The following is a 21,674-nucleotide window of genomic DNA, read 5'->3' on the forward strand; positions in this document are numbered from 1 at the left end:
TGCCAAGGGGTAAATTTAATCCTACATTATGATGCGATTGCCCACAGTTGTTGGCCCTCTCTGTTTAATGTCAGAACACTCATTTGCTACCCAGGAGATGTAATCATAGAATATGCTCAAGTTAGCACTTGCAGAGCTTGACTATTATTTATTTACTTCACTGTTCTCTGAGTATATATGTTATAACTTCTACAAAAATCTGGCCCATATGTCCATGAGGTATCTCATATTCATATTGGTGAGTGGGAAGTGCTTAGGTGCAGACAATTATGTAATTCATTAATTAAAAAAAATAAAAAAACAAAAACATTTTAATTGCTTTGGATGAAGAAGAGACATAAGGTCATTTCATTGATGAAGAGCACCCACTAGTGAGGGAAAATCCTCTACTGATTCAACTTGGACCCTTTTTTAAACTATATCTGTCTTAGAGAGTTTCCCATAATCCTGAGAAGTTAAGTGCCTTGCCTAGAGTAGAACAGCTAGGATTTGTCAAAGACAGGATTCAAACTCATATTATCCTGCCTGTGAGTCCAGTTTTCTATCTGATATATTATACTTTCTTCTCTTAGAGACAAATCAAAATCACTGCTTCCAGAGCAAGGTGTCAAATGAAAAGGAAAATGAAACAATTGATCTTATATTAAAAGCAATAATATATTGAAGCATCTACTTTTTAATATAATAAATATATTAAAAATCCTTTTCCCAAGGAAGTTTCTTTTTTAATCTTAGAAAATTTTTCTCTGAATACTTAGAGGTACCTCCTGCCAATTTTCAAAGATATCTAGTTTTGAATTTGACTTAAACAAACAGATTGCCTAGTGACAGAATGTACAACAATGTGGGTTTTTTTGAGAAGTATGTCTTGCGTCCCCTCCAGCACATACATATGGTTGGGAGTCGTGGAACATAGAAGTCTCTAAAGAATTGAATGTGAACAGAGGGCAATGGAGAAACATATGATGTGTGTAATTTATGGCATCTCCCACATGTCTTTGTACATAAGGAATACCTAACTCCACAGAAAAAAATCAAAGACACGAGCCAGCATGAATATGGCATTGGACTTTGGAGTGCCAATAACTTGCATTTAAATCCCAACCCCAATATTTAGCTGATGCATTGCTCTTGGCAAAAATCACTTTAGAACCTCGAAGGGCTTTTAAAGAACTTTACAACTTGATTGCAATGTAACTCCCCAGGTAAGTTACATGTTATACCCTGTTGCATACTTTAACATATAGAAGTTATGTGACACAGTGATTACATTGATGGGACTAGCTTTGGAAAGATGTGAATTCAAATCATACCAAGCTGTATGACCCTGGGCAAGACCCATAATGTCACTTTGCCTCCAAACAAGGATGATTGGGTTATCGGGATTTAGTGATATATTTTAAGATACCTTTTTAGCCATAACACTTTTTATAAGTGGTAGCTCTTATTGATATTCTGAGGGTCCTTTACTCTCCAATGTTTTATGAATTTTAAAGCCACTCCTTGTTCTGATATGTTTCCAAAATGCTAAGTATAATTCTTGGAACATAATTGCTTTTTAAAAATAAATGCTTATTGTCATATGTTTTAATATATAGAAGTTATGTGACACAGGTGATTAGACTAATGGGAATGGCTTTGGAGAGATATGAATTCAAATCAAGCCAAGCTTTGTGTCATTGGGCAAGACCCATAATGCCACTTTGTCTCTGAATATAGATGACTGGGTTATCAGGATTCGTTGATATATTTTAAGATACTTTTTCAGCCATTACATTTTTTATAAGTGCTAGCTGTTATTGATATTTTGAAGATCCTTTAATCTCTGATATTTTGTAAGTTTTAAAGCTACTCCTTGTTCTTATATATTTCCAAAATGCAAAGTACAGTTCTTGGAATATAACTTTTTTTAAAAAAATAAATGCTTGTTGTCTGCCCACCCCGTCCCAAATGTCCTTATTGTTATTCATATTTTTTGCATCCCATCATAGTGAGTTTGCATATGCATGTTCTCTTTCTTCCCTCTCTTAGAATCCTTAGCATCCTTCAGGGTATAGTTGACAATTTATTTTCAGTGTGAGCCTCTTTCTGATCTTTCCCTGCAAATACAATTTACAAACTATCATGTATATCGCTTCTCGGCCTTTTGGCTAAGATCAAGTGTAGTACAAACTATCATGTATTTAATTTATAGATGTTATGTATATCCTTATTTATATACATGTTTTCCCCCAATGGGATTATTCCATTTTTCATAGTAGGAAATGCTTAATTTTTTTCTTCATATTACTAATGCCATGAACCTGACATGTATGGGGTGTTCAGAGCAGACCTTTGGTTTCAGGTATGCTAAGCCTGTTTCCCAGCCTCTCATCTACTTTTAGTCCCTACTTGGCACTCAACTGTCTGCTGTACCTCCAGGAAGATATAGCATGCATTGTAGCCACAACCTGGCAGAATCATCTGAGTACATGGACTAAACCAGATGGAGGGAAGCCAATGGATCTCAATCCTCCAGATGAACTAGGGGTGGTGGTGCTTTCCCAAAGTAGGTGAACAGTTCCCCTTGGCTTGGGCATTGGGATAAGAAAAATCTGTTCCACGTTGCCAGGAAGGCCAGGAAGGCAAATGAAGCAGGGAGTGTGAAGTCCTCAAGATCCGGTTAATTTCGGAAAATGCTAACGCCATGCACTTTTGTTCAAGACCAGTATCACTTATCCTTCTTTTTGTTTTTCTTTTGAAAAGAATCTGATGAAATGTCTTTGGTCGTCTTCAATAATGAATGAAAAAGAACAACACCTGGATCTCAGTGAGTGATTAAGTCCTTACTAATTGATTACTTGGCAGCCTTCTTTAAAATCAAAATTATAATTCATTTAAAAAATATCCACACATGTTCTACGAACTTTCTTTTTTTCCTGTGAAAGAAAAGAAAAAGAAACAATACAGGTTCACACACCAGATCACTGTCTTCTCAAATTCATCCAACAATGTCAGCAAGGTTAAATTCTTTCAATCTTTATTTTTAAAATGGAGGTTTGTAGTTTTTACCATTACCACTCAGTGGAAATAAAGCATTTTATTGACTGTGTTTCGTCTTTAATGATTAGTCATGTTCTGAAAATCAGGAGTGTTGTGCTTAGAAAGAATTCCATAGCTTATCCCTATCTTTTTATATCTGGCAATTATGATTCACAAAAAGGAAAGCAAATTTTGCAGTTGTTCTTGGGACCAATTCAGGCACCTGTTTCTAGAGTCCCTGAGGGAATCCCTAACAAGATTGCTGTATTGCTGTATTACTTATTCACATAAGGGCTGAATAATGTTAAAGTTCTATTTTCTAAAATAACACTTTTCCCTACTCCCTTTAATACTACTTCATTTTCTTTTTGCCAATTGAGTATTTCCAGTTTAACTTGTATATAATTTCTTTGTACATAGTAGCATATTTATATGTTGAGTTTACATACAGTGTAACATATCGTATCTCTTATTATATTATGAGGTTTTCTCTGGCAGGGAATATTTTTTATCTTGCATTATATCTCCAGCACTTAGCATAAAGCCTTAAGCTTATTTATTGTTTATTAAATGTTTATTGACTGAGTCATGACTACAAAATCCAATAAGAAACCACAGCAATCAGGTCTTGTCGCTCTAGAAGTATAGAATAAATCAACCAGTAGTTTGTGGGCATTCAGAAAAGGGTCCATCAGAAAAGCCAACAAGGGCAAGCAAACCTATCTTTAAGGACTGTCTTCAGAATAGAAATATATACAAAAGATATTTAAGTAGTGATATAAGGAAAAAATCCCAACAATGAATAGATACTCTGCCTGTAGATTGGTTTTGAGGATATTAAAATGGAACAAGAGGAGAGTGATGGGGATACTCTAGAGTAGAAGAAAGGAAAGGAGTAGAAACAACTTGATATTTCTCATATTGAGGATATGTACAAAAGAGTTCTCAAGGAGAAAGGGGTATGGAGAATTAGCATCACAGGAATCCCTTTTCATATAAACATAATCTTATAAACATAAATTGTGCTTTGTTGCAGAAATTTAATAAAATCAGTTAGGAAATATGTGGATAAGGAAAAGAATAATACCCTGATGGGAATTATTATTCAGTCAAATCCAATTCTTTATGATCCTGAGGACTGTAGCAAGCTTGACCCTTCTAACCTTCTTTTTATTTCAAAGTATTTCTAAGTAGTGAACTATGGCATTTTCGTTTTTATTTTATTTTTTAACAGTATTTTCAAATTACACACAAAGAAATTTTTCAACATTCACCCTTATAAAACCTTGTATTCCAATTTTTTCTCATTCCCTTCCCCCCTTTCCTAGACAGTAAACAATCCAATATATGTTAAACATGTGCCATTTTCTATCTATCTATCTATCTATCTATCTATCTATCTATATATATATACACATATATATATATATATATATATATTTATATTTCTACATTTATCATGCTGTATATGAAAAATCAGATCAGAAAGAAAAGAAATGAGAAAAAAGAAGAAAATGGTTTGTCCATTCCCATTTCTATCGAATTACCTTTTGTTATCATTTTCCATCATGATCTGTCTATCTTGTACAGAATGTTGTTCATATTGAGGTGTGTCTGACATTTCATGACCATATTTTGGACTTTTTTTGGCAGAGATACTTGATTTATTTGCCATTTTCTTTTACAGCTCATTTTACAGATAAGGAAACTGTGGTAAATGGGATTAGGTGACTTGCTCAGAGTCACAGAGCTAGTTAATATCTCAGGGTAGATTTGAATTTAGGAAGATGAGTCTTGACATCAGGCCCAGCATTTTATCCCCACAGTGCCACTTAGGTTCATGGAATTCTTTATAGTTTCATTGAGCTTTGGAAGCTTTTCCACCTTGACAAGGTATCATCTAATACTGCAGGGTATATCCTTTGACAAACCAAACTTCCAGATATTGAAGAAGAAACTAAAAGGGTTGAATTAGGAAAAAATTTACAGTGTAAAGGATGGAGAAAAGGGCATTCATCATTTAATGGATGACTGAAAATATTTTGGTATGATGATTCTGTGAGACATAATGCCATAAGAATGGAGCCATTTGTATGCAAGGATTTTTGCAGAGAGCATATTATCTAAATTTTAAAATTTAATGCTATCTAAATATTATGGGCTTTTACTCATCTTGTTATATACTACCCAATTACATTTTAATCTGTCATTGCTACACTTGGTTGTATATTATCTAGAGGGCATGGGTTTGACATCTCTGGTTTAGGTACATCGAAGTGATCCACTCCCACATTTCTATGAAAATTGGCTATAATAAATAAAAGGATAGTCTGAGTGCAGGAATGCCTTTTTATATCTACTAATTGGATTGTATAGAGACTAGCAAACTGGCCAAATTTTTTGTTGTTTTCGTTGCTTTAGACTTGATCTTTTTCTTCAGTATTTTGATTATACTCAGTTTTCTTTGGAGCTTCATGTACATCCTTCTGAAGTTTTTTGGAGGTCATTTGTCTGATTTACTTTGGAATAGTCCTAATTTTGTTTTAGTCCCTAAGCACATGTCCTTAACATTTGTCTTACTAACTGCTCTAGGGAATTGGAAGTAGCAGTGAGGGATATTTAAAGCCATGGTACAAAATACATATAGGCAATGCTTATCTTGTTGGCCCTGTGTTTCTACCACGATCTTTTTGTTTGGCACAGAGACTCTTTGTGAGTAATGATCTCATTGTAATGCTTGTCAATGGTCATTCATTCTTTTGGTCTACTGACCATCCTTTTCTGCTCTTGATTTACTACCCCTCACATTTTGGTAGAGTAAGTGGCTCTCATTTGGGAAATGAGCCTTGGTGACTAAACAGACAAAATGACTATAGTCTCTGCGTTCCTTTGGGCAAAATATTTCCCAGTGCCAGAAAATGACTTATCAGTGCCTCTTTAAGCACAGGAAATGGTAACCTCAGGGTAGAAAAGAGTCACTATCACATTGAAATGACCCAAAGAATATTTTAGATATCCTGATGATCTAGTTTCAAATAGTATATGCATCCTGTGAGGCTTAGTCATTTCTTCAAGAATTTTTCCTTGACTCCTTTCAGAAGATTGCAGAAAGGTGATGAGTCTATTAGAATACAGAATTTGATAGTCTAAGTTAGTAATACAAGCAAAGCCATTTAAAAGTAGCGATTACATTCACATTCTTTGTTTTCCACATCATGAGCATTTTCTTTGTAGCCAACCCTAATCCAAATTCTAAAACAACATCTGCAGGAAGCATTTGTCCAACTCTGAGTTTATAGTTGTTTTCATAGATGTGGCTCCATCCCTCTCATTTTCCTCCTTAAAGGTTGTCCTACTAATTCAATTGATTCTAACATTGCTTACTATGTGAAATGTATTATGTTAACTATGAGAAATAAAAAAAACAAAGATTATATTCTATTGGGCAATTAAGTATAAAATTAGCTATTGAAATATGTATATAAGGAGACTGGGATCATTTTAAACAGTGGGAATAAGGGAACTCTTTCTCTAGGATATTGTCCATTATTTGAGATTTGAGGAAAGCTAGGACTTATGACACTGGCTCCTGCATATTTTTTCAGGAAAAGACACTTTACAATCCCCACCATCATCAATATCTCCCAAGGAATAGATTCTTCTATTAGGTTTAAACATCCATTAACTTAAACTTTAAAACAAATCATTAAAGTTTTTTATCCTTTCAAGTTTTTTCTCATTCAAAAAGTTTTTTTTGTTTGCTAACTGTAATGTTCTTGTTAGCTTTCTGGAGATCTTTGGACCAACCTTTGTTTCAGCTGAGTAATCACCATGAGAATAGCCAGAGATAAAGTCCAAATTCTTTATTGTCTCCTTCATAGTTTGTCTCCTTGTCTGGGCCTCAGCTAGCTTTCTGGAGGTATTTCAGGTGGGCCTTGGTCTCAGTGGGGGAAGCAGGAGGACAAGCCACTACCACGATGGTGGGAGATGGACTGTCTCTCCCTGAGTCTGAGAGCTTGAGCTCCGGCCTCCAATCCTCTGTCTTCTCGGAGTCTGTCTCTGGCCGAGTTTGTCCCAGTTTATATGCTCTATTACAATTACATCATTACGGCATCCTGAGTATAAGCCAATCATTATATCACTAGGGCAATCATACTGAACTAGAGAACTCACATGATAAACAAGATAACCATTGTCTTATCAATTCCATGCAGTTAACACTTTATTTTGAATTAAATCAATCATACTGAGCCTTAAGTACACTTCTCCAAGAGTTCTGCCATTTATAATTTACTATACTTCCTCTTCTTAATTCCTCAGCCCTTTATAGTTATAATTTCTTCAACCCTAAGTGGAACTACTTTCTTGAAACTTAGCATTGTGAAATCTAATGATCTTTTCTCAGTCTGGCTCCTTCTACACGTGTATTCTGTATACACATGTATACGTGTATACTCTTGATCTCTCCCTCTTTCTAAGTACCCTCTCTGGGTCTTCCTGATACTTTTCTGGTTGTGTTCTTTTGTCTCTGCCCATATCTTTCTTTCCAGTTTTGGTTCATGGGTTATCTAATGGCTTACACTGTGAATATTCTCTAAGACTCTATTCCAAATCCTTTTTTCACTATACTCCTTCATTTGGTAAACTTATTAGATTCTGTTTGTGTAGCTATCATATTTATGTAGATGACTGCCAGATTGATATATATTTCTCTCACTGAACCTTTATTTTATAAAACCTCTTGGACATATCACATTCAAAAAGTTCAACATCAAGCCCATTATCTTTTCCAGCCAAATCCCTCTCTTTCATAAACTTCCCTAACTCTGCCTAAGTGACCACCAACCTTTCTAACTTTCTAACTCGCTTTCTAATCTTAGGATATACCTTGATTTCCAACTCTTTTTCATTCTACATTTCCAATGACTTGTCATTGTTTGTGAATAGACAGAAGGATTCAATTGAAAGAGATGCTTATGATGAGAAAAATAACAGTTACCACCTTTATGGAGGCTCTGAACATTTTTCAGCTACCTTATCATCCTCTCAATTGTTGGCTCAAGTATCTTGCTCCAGGTCATCCTCAACACCACTGCTAAAATGATTTCTGTGACATGTAGATCTGATCATGTGACTGTCCTGCTCAGCTATACCTGGTGGCTCCCTGTTGGATCTTGGATGAAATATAAACTATACTATTTAATGTTTAATGTTGTACATAAGTTTTTCTTTATACAACCTACCTTTGCAGACTCATTGGCCATTAATTCTCCTCATATACTCTGTGATCAAGGCAAAATATTCTTCTATCATGTTCTCATTCCATCTTGCATCTCCTTGCATTTGTGTTGACTGTTTTCCCATGCCTAGAATACATTCCCTCTTTCTCTTCACTTTATAGAGTTACTGCCTTCATTTGAGTCATAGTTCAAGCTCTATTTTTTGGATGAAACCTTTCCTGCTTTTTATAACTGCCAGTGTCTCACCCTCCCAAGACTGCTTTTTATTTAATTTCTTTGCCTATATTTCTGTATTTATTTACATATGGATTCATTTTCTTAAGTTTTAGGATTGAAAAAATGAAGCAAATACCTCTACAGTATATTTAAAAATGCTTGCCAATCAGTTAATATTCTTTCATATATGGCATGTCATAATTTCTCTTTATTATGAAGAATTTAAGCCAGATTTTTTAAAATAGCATTTCAGGAATTTTTTGCTAAAGAACTTATTTTATTTTTGTTAGCACAAGTGCCTACTAGAAAGACAGAAAGTTTAAGGACAGTCTCCTGGTATGAATAATTAGCCAGTTTTCTCACTTCGGGTTTTTATTATTTTATCTTGACTATTAGCCATTTGGTATAGTATGGAAATATTTCTTACAGGGACATGTGCCTTAACTAATTTCTCTCATTATCATCTAAATGAGTCAGCATATTTCCATCACCTGTTACTTATGATGTTACTTGACAGTCATCACCAGCTGGCTCCATATGGCAGTGAAGAGGTTAGCTGAAGTACCAAATGTTAGACTTCCCATCTTGGTAGAAAGTAGAACTTGGTCTTAAGAGAGAAGCAGTATGGGAATGATGAAATGTATTCTTCTTGGAAGAAATTATTCTGGATTATTGCTTTTATGTTCTGATGTGTTTATATGGAGAGAGGATGGGCTCACCCAAACTCTTTTGTTAAGTTATTTCAATTGTATCCAACTCTTCATGACCTTGTTTGGAGTTTTATTTTGTTTTATTTCGAAAGATCCTGTAATCATTTTCCATTTCCTTTTCCAGCTCATTTTGAAGATGAAGAAATTGAAGTGAACAGGATTAAATGAGTTTTTCAGGTTCCCATAGATTGGATGTGTTTGAGGCCACTCAGGAAGATGAGTCTTCCTAATCAGACCCAGAAATTTAGATACTTCATTGCCTGCTTATTTGGTTCAAGCATGGGTGTGCATTTGTACATAGTGAAATGGGAGACTCACTCTCTGTGTGGCCATTGTTTTTGTGAATTAATCAGGAATGAAATTTTTATGCCTTGTCTTGATATGATTTCTTTAGATGTCAAAGATTAAGATTAAGTAGCATATTGTACCTCACTCCAATTGTATCCAAGAAAAGTCTTATGTGCATAAGATTTTTAAGATAATGGATCTATGTAGATAACAATGAAATTCTCCTTAATATTAAAATCTTATATGTTTTCTGTGAAATACATAAGTACACAGATAAGTAAATTCATGGTAATTTTATGAAAAGGAAACTACTTAAAATTCGGGGCATTGTGAATAGCAAGCAGATTCTAATCTAGTTTTAACTGTTGGACCTTTAGTAAACTCTGGTGACTTCTTTAAACCCTTGAGACATAATTTTCTGCAGTCAAATAGGTTTTTGGAACTTAAATTAAGCCCCAAAAAGGCATAATTATTTTAAGAAGTGGAGATGCCTCAGGCAGACTTGGTGGGTGCCTTTTGCAAAAGCATGGGAGAAGATGATGTTTTAAGTTGGAAAAAAAAACATTTGTTATTTTTCTGTAAATTTGAATATTTGAAGTGGAATAGCATGAAATAACATGCTTTATAGTTGATCTATTTAACTTCAGTATCTTCTCTTTTCATTTTATCTTACATATTTCCAGCAGTGTGACTTATTTCTAATCACAGATCTGATCATGCTACTTTTTTACTCAATGAACTTTTGTGGTTCCCTATTGCTTCTAGGATAAAATATAAAATATTATCTAAATCCCTTCATATCTTTACACATCTTTACTGAATCGTTCTCCTTTTTCATTTTGTAATCCATGGAAAGTGACCTTACTTTGTTCCTCACAAAAGACATTGTACCTCCTATTCCATAACTTTGCATTGACCGTGGCTTAGACCTTATTGAATCTATTTCATCTTTGAAGAAGCAGGTCAGGTAACATCTTAAACACGGGAACTTTCCTGTTCCTCTTCATTGCTAGTATCACTTCTCCGTATTTATTTTTCAGTTGTCTTTACATATTTGTATTTGTACCTACTTTCTACATTAGAATATAAATCTTTGTGAGCAGGGGTAACTAGCATAGATCCTTCCATATAGTAAACACTTAATAACTCTTTGTTAACTGATTGATTTCTTATCCATACTGGAGCGGCAAGTTAGACTCATACACTATAGGCTCGAAATGGATATGGGATAAAAATCTAATGCTTTGCATCATAGAGCAATTGGAATAAATTACGAGATGTTTTTATATAGTTATGTTCAAAAAGAGAATTCTTGGGAAATGGACAGAGAGAGATTATTATTGTTATTATGATTTTTGTGATGATACACATAGATGGAATAGTTGATAGCATGCTTGCTCTGGAGTTAGGAAGACTTGATTTTCTGTGTTCCAATCTGTTCTCAGACATTTTCTAGTTGTACCATGCTAGAAAAGTCAGCTAACCCTATTTACCTCTGTTTCTTCATATGTAAAATGATCTGGAAAAAGAAATGGTAAAACTCCTTTAGTATATTTACTACAAAAACCCCAAATTGGATCGCCAAGAATCAGATAAGATTGAAAAATAATTGAAAAATAAAAGAAAGACTTCTTAAGCAATGGAAAGATAAATGTTATTATTATCATTGGCAATGGTTGAGTGAGGAGAATTGTGAGGTAATTCCTTTAGGGATGTTTAGGTATGGAATTTTTTTCATCATAGCCAGATGGTATCTATTGTAATTCAAAACATAAGGAGGAAATTCTAGAAGACAAAATGGACAAATTTAGTTTCACACAATTAAAAGGTATAATGTAGAAGGAAGAAGAGAAAAAAATGTCTAGTAAGAAATGTATTCTATTCATCAATCCCTTACATAAGTTTGATATATCCACAACCTGTTTAGAAAATTGACTTAAGTGTATGGCCTTCACAGCCATTCAAGACATTATTAAAAGTTATGAAAATTTTTCAACAGAATTAACCATAAATAACTGTTCAAAAACTTGTTCAAAGTAACTAATATTAAGAGAAATTGTAATTTACAACCTCTCTGAGAATTCAACTATCACTATGGAAACTGGGACATATAACAGATTGTAATAATTAGTGTTGAGGTAGGGGGTTTTTATGTGAAGATAGGTAGATGATGTACTCTTGATGAATCTTTGAAATAGACCAACAGTTATGGATATCATATGGAAATACGAAAGAAAAAAAGAATAACCCAGCCATACCCTTTAATTTAGTGAACTGGTCTTATAACGTAGAGAAGCCAGTAAAAGAAACAAAGGCCCCACATTCATTATAATATAGCAGCACTGTGTGTGGAATGAAAGAATGTGAACTCAAAGTAAGTGTACATTAACCAGGCAATTGCTTGAAGAGGGATTAGGGACTACTATATGAATATAATTCCATAATTAATCAGGTAGAAAGGCTTGGGCTGAATGATCTCAGAGGTCCTTTTCATTTCATAGATCTTATGATATTTGGTTCTGAAGAATATTTGCCATATAATTTCCTTTCCTAAGAATGATGAATTTAAAAATAATTCCTAACTTGCTAAAATAAGCTTCAAAGATTTTTCTGAGTCAATTAATTGATTTACACATAGTTTTAAGACAAGGGTGCTCCAATAGGTTGACTGAAATGTCTCACTTTAGGGAATTGAGAATGTCCTACAGAGCTGCCTAGACAGGAAGTTTTTATAATATGGATCACACTAATTAATTTAAATTCTTATTTTGGAACTGGATTTTTTTCTATATTCATTATTTTTAATCAGGTATAGATAAAAGCAGTAGTTACTCATTTCTAATGGCTACAATAGATAAGAAAATAGATGATAAATTTTTTTCTACTGATTCTAATAGATTTTATAGCCTTCAAAGTTTGTAAAGAATTTTACATATGTGTATTAATGGATATGTAATTTTCTACAAAGTTTAATTGAAACTTTTTATGTTTTTTTTTTCAGGAGAGTGTTTCCCACTTTTGATTTCATTTTATGATTTTATTTATTTTACCACCACTGATAGATTAGCACCTGTTTTATAATTTCTGGCTTTACAGAGTTTCCTTGGGTAGACAAAAGGTCAACAATCTGTTTCTGGTCATTCAGCCAGTATGAATCAGAAATTGTAGTGAAACCTATGAATTCCTTGCACCAAGGCCAGCTCTTTACCAAATACTTGATTCTCCCATTATTTTAAAGCATATTTTATTGAAGTGAATAATACACAGCAACAATAAGATTATGATCAACTATGATGGACGTGGCTCTTTTCAGCAGTGAGATGATTCAGGCCAATTCCAATAGACTTGGGATGGAGAGAGCCATCTGCACCCAGAGAGAGTACTGGGAAGACTGAAATATGGATCACAATGCAGTATTTTCACTTTTTTGTTGTCATTTGCTTGCTTCTTTTTTTCTTTCACCTTTTTTTTTCCTTTTCAATCTGATTTTTCTTGTGCAGCATAATAAATGTGGAACTATGTTTAGAAGAATTGCACATGTTTAACATATATTGGATTACTGTCTGTCTAGGGGAGGGGAATATGGGAAAGGGAAGGAGAAAAATTTGGAACACAAGGTTTTGCAAGGGTAAATGTTGAAAACTATCTTTTCATGTATTTTGAAAATAAAACATTTCTTAAAAATTATAAAAAATAAAGCATATTTCATTCTTAATTTTTCAGTACTTCTCCAATTTTTGCATTTTGAACTTTTCTATCCTGTTTTCCTATGTAAAAAGGTACTACTAAATGGAAGTTAAATCCAAAAGGAACATATCATCTTAGGGGGATGTCAACAGCTGTCTAATAGAACCCATGCCTGAAAAGAATTCCCACTAGCAATGTACTTAACAGGCAGTTATCTAGTGTATTCTTGTATGTTGACATTGGAAGAGTTTTTTAAAGAATATTTTTCCAATTATGTGTAAATTTTTTTTCATTCATTTTTATAAACTGAGTTTCAAATTTACTTCTCTGTCTTTTCTCTTCTCCCCTCCTCCCATTGAAAAAGTAAACAATCTTAATTCATGTAAAACTTGTTTCATATTAGTCTTGTTTTGAATGAAAACAGAAACCCCTAAAAAAAAACTCTTAAAAATAAAGTAAAACAAAACATGTGCTTTAATCTCCCTTCAGACTCTATCAGTTTTTTTTTTTTCTGTAGTTGTATGGCATTTTCATTATGTGACCTTTGGAATTGTATCATTTTTTTCCGAGAATAAATCATTCATATTTCAGTGTCATACAATATTGACATTATTAAGTGCAATGTGTTAGGGAATCTGCTTATTTCCCTTTGCATCAGTTCATGTAACTGTTTCCAGGTTTTTTCAAAATCCATCCTGCTCATCATTTCTTGTAGCACAATAATATTCCTTCACAATACTGTATTCAGTAATTCCACATTGATCAGGGTTTCCTCAATTTTCAATTCTTTGCTATTGCAAAAAGAGTCGTTTTAAATTTTTTGGCCCATGCAGATCATTTTCCTTTTGTTTATATCTTTTTGGTATAAAGATCTCTAGCACTGGTATTGTTGACTCAAGGGGTATGTATAACCTTTGGAACATAGTTTCAAATTGCTTTGTAGAATGGTTAAATTAGTTCAAAACTTCAACAGTGCTTTTGTGTCTCAATTTTCCCACATTTCTTCCAACATTTATCATGTTCTTTTTCTGTTATGTTAACGAATTTCATAGGTATAAGGTCATACCTCAGAGTTATTTAAATGTGCCTTTTTCTAATCAGTAGTAATTTGGAACCTTTTTTTATTTTTTGGTGTATATCTAGATCTTGGATTTCTTCATTTAGAAACTCTCTGTTCATATTTTTTGACTTTTTTTGAAATTACTTGTATTTTTATAAATTTTACTCAGTTTTTTATTTAGGAAATGAAACCTTTGTTAGAAAAAAATTTGGAAAAATTTCCCCTCCTGTTTTTCTGCTTTTCTTCTCATTTTGGATATATTTGGACATATTTTTTGCCCAAAAAACCCTTTTAATTTAATGTTACCAAATTTATCCATTTTACATCCTGTAATGTTCTTTATTTCTTGTTTGGTCATAAATTCTTTCTTTTTCCATATATATAGCACCTATATATGTGATACATATACAAATATTTTATATATATAGTCTATTACATTCTCCTCTCATATTTTTATGTTATCAACCTTTATGTTTATATCATCTACCCATTTTGACCTTGTCATATATTGTGAATGCTGTTCTAGGTCTATTTTCTGCCAAAATGTCTGCCAGTTATCCCAGCAGTTTTTGTTAGATAGTGAGTTTCTTTGCATTTATCAAGATTACTATCCACTGAAATCTCAGAATTAAGAGGAATTCCATCATCACTTCTGTGTTACAATTTTGGATACCTCTCACCATTAGCAAGTGTTTTTTTTTTTAACTCTATATCTGTCTCTTTGCAACTTACATTCCAAGATTCTGATTCTTCCTTCCAGCAGTACATAGATTAAGTAAATTTTTTCTTTATGATGACAGTCTTTTAGCTTTAGTGATGACAGCTTTATGATGATAGTCTTTCAGTCTTTCAGCAGTCAGAGGATGACTTCCTCTCTCAGACCACTGTTTCAGGAAAGGTTGCTTCAATTATCCTTTCTTTCCTTATCTTCATTCTGGCTATCTCCTCCACTGGCTCAGTAACCACATTTCCTTTTGTAAACTCTTCCCTTCATACCCATTATGGAACTAAAAATCATGAACCATTGCAACTATGATGGACATGGCTCTCTTCAACAATGAGAACATCCAGAAAAGTTACAATTGATCTGTAATGAACAGAACCAGCTACACCCAGAGAAAGCACACTGGGAAATGAGTGTGAACTACAACATAGTATTTCTAGCCTTTCTGTTATAGTTTGCTTGTATTTTTGTTTTTCTTCTCAGGTTATTATACCTTCTTTCTAAATCTGATTTTTCTTGTGCAGCAAGATAACTGTATAAATATATATACAGATATTATATTTAACATATACTTTAACATGTTTAACATGTCTAGGACTGCCTGCCATCTAGGGGAGGGGGTGGAGGGAAGGACGGAAAAGTTGGAACAGAAGAATTTGAAAGGATCAATGCTGAAAAATTACCCATGCATATGTTTGTTAATAAAAAAGCTGTAATAAAAAGAAAAAAGAAAATAGGAAGCTTTTATTTTAAAAAGAAAGAAATTATGTTACATTATAGTGGGCCATTACTATTAGATGGCTTTGTTTAGTCTTACTAAAATTTGCATGTTTCTGTTTTAACTGAATGTACTTACCCAGTCTCATATTCTCCTTGTAGTGTTCTTTCTCATTGTTAAAAGGTAAGCTTCTTGTGGTTAATGAGTGCCTTCACTTCTGTATGTTGATCCTTAAAAAGTAGTATATGAAGCTTAATAAATATTTTCCATTCAATTACATGAAGACAAAAATACTGAATAAATATATAGAAGTTAGGGAAGCAGGGTACTTGAAAGTGAGGAAGTAAGCCAAGTTTTACGAGAATATTGTGTTTGAAGAAAGGAGCAAATGTTTTCTAGGATTGGGGCACAGCCATTGCAGAAGGCTGCAGATGGGATATAGCATGCCATGTGTGAGAAACATAGAGCAAGTTATAAACAAATTACAGCCCACTTATGATTATTTCAACTTTTTCTGCAATATCAAAAGTTATCAAAACTCTCCCATTGTTAATGTTTCAAAGTGTCGTTGTTATTCTGAGATTCTTCTGAGAGAAATCTTTCGAGTTGGAAGAAATAAAGTTCACTCTGAAACAGTTAAATATTGCCTCCGATAAATGCACAGGAAAATAAAGGCATTTTAGGAGTGTTAATATTCAGAAAGATGAATGTTAGGGATAAATTGGTCAACTTTAAAAGACAGATTACAATCTTTGCCCTCCAAAAATGTGTAAATGATTTTGGCCCAACAGTATGACAAAGATATGGCAAAGAACTTTCTTATTACACAATAGGTGATTTCAAGAGAGAAAATGGAAGTGATCTGTGTGCTCAGGTTTCCATATCAAAAGACTAAATATGTGAGGGGAAGAACTTTTGAGGTGAAAGTCTACCTCACAGTGGAGGTAGACTAATCATTGAGAACATGGGGAAAGAAACAAAGGAAGAAGAGAACTGAGAAGTTGTGTTAGAACAAAATTGGGGAAATTGTAGCAAGAGGGCCGTGTAATTAAATGTGAGGTAGTAAGAGGGGGAGACTACAGAATCAAAATGCAAAGTGTCATTGGGTCCCACAATCAGGGCCCAAGAGTATTGCCTGGCATCCCCCAATAAAAATAATAGTCATTAAAGACTTTCTCTGTCTGAAGTTCTTCAAGCCCCAGATTTAAGGGGAAACAGGAATATATTACAGCCCAATAGAGAGGGAAGCTGTACAAATAGATGGAATGAAGAAAAGGGTCAGTCCCCTTCAACGAGCATGAACTCTGGCCAAATAGCTTCTATTATCATCTAAAAGTTTGTCTTCATCGGTTCAGAAATATACCTCTTGGTCTTGGGATGGAAGTGGGGGAGAACCTTGTGTAAGGTACAGGGATCCAGCAGTTTGGGGTACTACAAAATATGACCAGCACATGGTGTGGAGGAGTAAGCAGCTGAGACTTACAATTAGATGAATAAGAATGATAACATTTCTAGATTAACTAGTACATAAAGCTATGGGTCATGAGTTCAAATATGGCCTCAGATCATTAATGTGTGACATAAGAGCCACGAACAAATCATTCTTTACGAATGTTCAAATTGGACATGTCATTTTATTTCTGCCTCATTTCCCTCAGTTATAAATTAGAGATGATAATGATAGCCAATTCCACAGGGTTTTTGTGTGGATCAAATGGAATAATATTTACAACAATTGTTTTGTACAATGTCTAATTCATAGTAGAGACTGTCTAGATGCCTTTCCCCTTCCCTTCCTTTATAAAAATATTACTGGTGTCTAGCATTTATGGAAGTTTCCAAAATGATTTTCCTAAATACTCTCATTTGTTTTTCACAACTGAGTGAGAATGATATTATTAGTAGTACTATTCTCATTTTGTTTATGTAACTGAGGCACATTATGTGATTTGACTAGGGTCAAAGAGTATTTGTGTACGGTAGGATTTCTATTTTGGTCTTCATGCTTCCATCTTTTAATAAGCTATTGACTGTAGTAGTTCAGAAGATGTGTTGGGACTGATTTTTTAAAAAAAAAATCAACACATTAGTTTTTAAAAATGATACGTGATTATAAAATATATTAAAACATTTTCATGAATTAAATACTTAATAGCTAGTATTTCTTAGGATTTTATGGTTTGGAAGGTATGAAGTATCCCAGGATCGCAGCAATGGCAGTGGGTAGTTCCCCAGTGTTTAGGGATCCCAGCTCCTTCTGAATCTTGAGTGGTAGGAGCATCACAGGAGGCAGAATTGCTGAAATGTCTGCCCAGAGTCTGTATCTAGCACAGTGTCACGGGATCAGCCATCTCCAAGGCAGTATGGCCACAAGATCATGGGGCCAAGAAAAAGCACTGGGACTGTTCATTACAGTGCACAAATGAGATGAATGCAATCATCCCCAAGTTGGCAGACAGCTAGTTTGAAAGAACTATTAACAGTAGTTGGGTTTTGGTCTTCGAATCTCTTATTACAACTCAGTATTTGATTGTATGTGGAAATTAGCTTTTTATCTAGTACTTGGATTCAAGGAACTCCTTGTTTGGTTTAGGCAATTTTGGGGTCAACAATGGATTGCAAGGATATAACATGTCTACGTTTATTAGGTGATATAGTAGGTATATAAATGAAATAATGTTTCTTACACACAGGTTGCATATGACTTCATTAAAAGTTTCTAAGGTATTTAAAATAAATTATTTCTTTAGGCCCGTGTAATAATATTAGGATGTAAGTAATATTTTTCTCACTTTATAGATGAGGAAGCTGAGATGTAACAGAGCAAATGTCATGCCCTAAATCACACGCTGACAAGAGTCTCACAGCTAAGTGTCTAAGACAGGATTTGAACTTACATCATTTTGATGATAACTCCAATCCATTCTGCAGTCTTGCTCCCAGCTAAATTCAGTCTATGTTTTTATTTTGAGAGAGATAAGTCTGTTTTAAATCAGCATTGAGCAGAAAGACTGGCAGTTGTTTTTTGAGTGAGATGCCCACCATTTTATCCCGGCTTTCACAAACATACAATGCACATCTGTTATGAAATCACCTTGCTGTACGTCGTGTAATTTTTATGACTACATATTACTCTAAGTATCCCTGGGAAAATGAGAGAGAAAACTGCTATGGCCTCTAAAATCAATGAGCCATCAAATAGGTGACAATAATCTTGATAGAAGTTTGAAATATTTAATTATCACCCAAAATAGACTGACTGAAATTCTGTCTTTTTTTTTCATATCCTTCAGATGTGGCAAAAAAGCTCAGGGATCCGACTTTATAGATTTGGTTTCATAAATGTACATCCACCGAACCCATCCAAGGTCAATAGCAATGAACTTGAGATGGAAGGGGTCTGAGATCAGCTTCGCTAACAGTATAGCCTTATTCATTTCATAGTTGAGAAAGCAAGGCCGCAAAATGGAGGAGATTCACTTGATCTAATTCAGTTCCTCAGATGTGCAATACTCCAATCATTGTGTAGAATGCAGATGCTAGGATTAAAAAGACAAGAAGGAAATAGTCTCCATCTTTCAGGAGTTTAGAGTCTACTAGGAGATCACACTGTAGTGATTTAGAATCAAGGGAGTATTTATCTTAAAATAGGACTCTCAACATTTCCTTATTGCCTGCAGGCAAATTTAGAGATTACATCTGGGTAGGTTTTAGAACTTTTATTCTGTCTCACAGCACATTAGAGACCATGATAGTGTCCTTATCTTTAAGTCCTTAATTGAGGGATGTAAAGGGCAATTTTGATATTTATAATATTGTTTGTGGACTTTACAAAAATATTAATCCATAGAACTCGAGCAATACAAATTTCTTGTGTTTATTTTTTAGCTCATTATTGCCTGTGGTAGTCTTTTATTCCTTACCTTGCCTTAAGTGTCTCTCACCTTCTATTATTCATATATGTGTTTATGCATGCATGTGTGTATGTATGTATCATTTCAGTCATATCCAACTCTTTCTTGGTATAGATATATTGGAGTGATCTACCATTTTCTCTTCCAGCTCATTTTACAAGTGTGGAAAAACTGAAGCAAAAAGGTTAAAGTTATTTGTCAGGGGTCACACAGCCAGTAATTGTTTCAGAATGGTTATGAATTCTGGAAGATGAACATTCCTGACTTCAAGTTAGGTCATTATTTCTTATAGTACCCCTTAGATGCTAGTATGTATGTGTGTGTGTACACACACATATACACACATATGTATAATGTGTATAAGTCAATTACCCATGAGCACCATTTCCTCTCCCTGTTCACTTTTTTCTACCCTCATGCTCCTTTCCAACTTCCACTTCCCTTGTACATTATTAAAGAACTCTTCATAAAACACCACAGTATCCCTATACGCTGTGAGAGATGAAGGTAGAATTCTTTTTTTATTTTTTAGATTTTTATAATCTTTTACATATCACTTTCATTTTCAGATATATCTTTCTTCATTCTCATTTCTTTACATACAGAATCATTAAATATGTAATACATAATAAAATGTTTCATGTATAAAAAATAAAAATATGAAGTAAAAATATTTTAGAAAAATGTACTAATATGACATTTGAGTTTAGCCCTCTTTGTTTTATATATGTGTGTGTGTGTGTGTGTGTGTGTGTGTGTGTGTGTGTGTGTGTATGTATATTTTGCTGAGGCAATTGGAGTTAAGTGACTTGCCCAGGCCACACAGCTAGGAAGAGTTACATATGTGAGGCCAGATTTGAACTCATGTTCTCTTGGATTCAGGGCTGGTGCTCTATCCACTGTGTCATCTTGCTGCCTCAATCTTTATAATATTTTAATAGCCCTTTTCCTCTGCAAAGATGGAGTGAAGGTACGCTTTCGCCTCTTTTTTGGAGGGGGCAAGCTTGTTCATTATAATTATATACTAATATTCAGTTTTTTATTTTTTCCCATTGACCTTATTGTTTCTTATTTTTCTTGTTTTACTTATTTCACTCTGCCTCACTTCAGGTACCTTCCTGTGCATTAGATAATGATTATTTATCTGAGAAAGTATGAGTATCTTAGGAGGTAAGTCCTACTCAATGATAAAGCCCTTCACTAAACCTAAGGAAAAATTCAAAGTCCTCATTTCATCTTCTGTGGTGACTGGGGTGCTTTTATCTGAGAAGAGACTCTTCCAATTTAGTTCTGTTTCATGTCTCTAAACTGTTTCAGAGGGAACTTTGTGGATCTAATTCTAACAAATGACTTGCTGTTGTGATCCTCCAGATGTGAGATTCCATAATTGAAAAGCATCATACTCGAGGGACTGAGCAAGGGATGGGATGTGAATGAGGCAGATTCAAGAGAAACTACATCAGTGTTCAAATGAAAAAACCAGCAGCCTCCAAGATGTTTGCCCTGTGAGGGCATTCATGTGGTTAACTACATTCTCAAAAAAGAGCCAGATGGGAGACTCATAAACAGAATAAACTTATTTCTTTGAGTTTATCATTACACTGGAGGTCATCCAACTTTTAGGAATGGTATTCTTTTAATCTACTTTGAACCCTAGTTTCATCTTTATAAATCCTTACAAATTTGTTTTGAAGGTCACAGATGTTACCTTTCTATCTTTTAATTTTAGTTTCTCTAAAACTTCTGTTTTATTTATAGTTAATTTTCATCTAGAAATCACACGAGCTTTTTAAAATTCAATTTGTAATTTTTTAAAGCATTAAACTTGTCCTTTCTTTTTGAATAGGAAGGAAAAAAGGAGAGAAAGTAATAGACATTTATTATCTACCTAATATATGAAGACAGTATACTAGGCACTTTATAAATATTATCTCATTTGATCCTCATCAGAACCCTATGAGGTGGAGAATATTATAATGCAAGTTTTACGAACAACTTCAGATGACTTACTCAGAGTCACAAAGCTTGTAATTGTCTCAAGTCCTCTTTGAAGTGAAGTCTTCCTGACTCCAAACCTATTATTCCATTCGATGTGG

At 33.9% G+C, this 21,674-nt stretch overlaps 1 protein-coding gene and 1 pseudogene across 1 annotated transcript in view; both read left to right on the top strand.

Moving 5' to 3' along the window:
* IL1RAPL2 (interleukin 1 receptor accessory protein like 2) overlaps positions 1-21,674 on the top strand; it is an 878,604-nt gene that overhangs the window by 273,023 nt on the left and 583,907 nt on the right. The window lies entirely within an intron of this gene.
* Positions 2,131-2,272, top strand: LOC127543290 (uncharacterized; annotated as a pseudogene).

Source organism: Antechinus flavipes, chromosome X, assembly GCF_016432865.1.
Source record: "Antechinus flavipes isolate AdamAnt ecotype Samford, QLD, Australia chromosome X, AdamAnt_v2, whole genome shotgun sequence".
NCBI classification, from domain to species: Eukaryota; Metazoa; Chordata; class Mammalia; order Dasyuromorphia; family Dasyuridae; genus Antechinus; species Antechinus flavipes.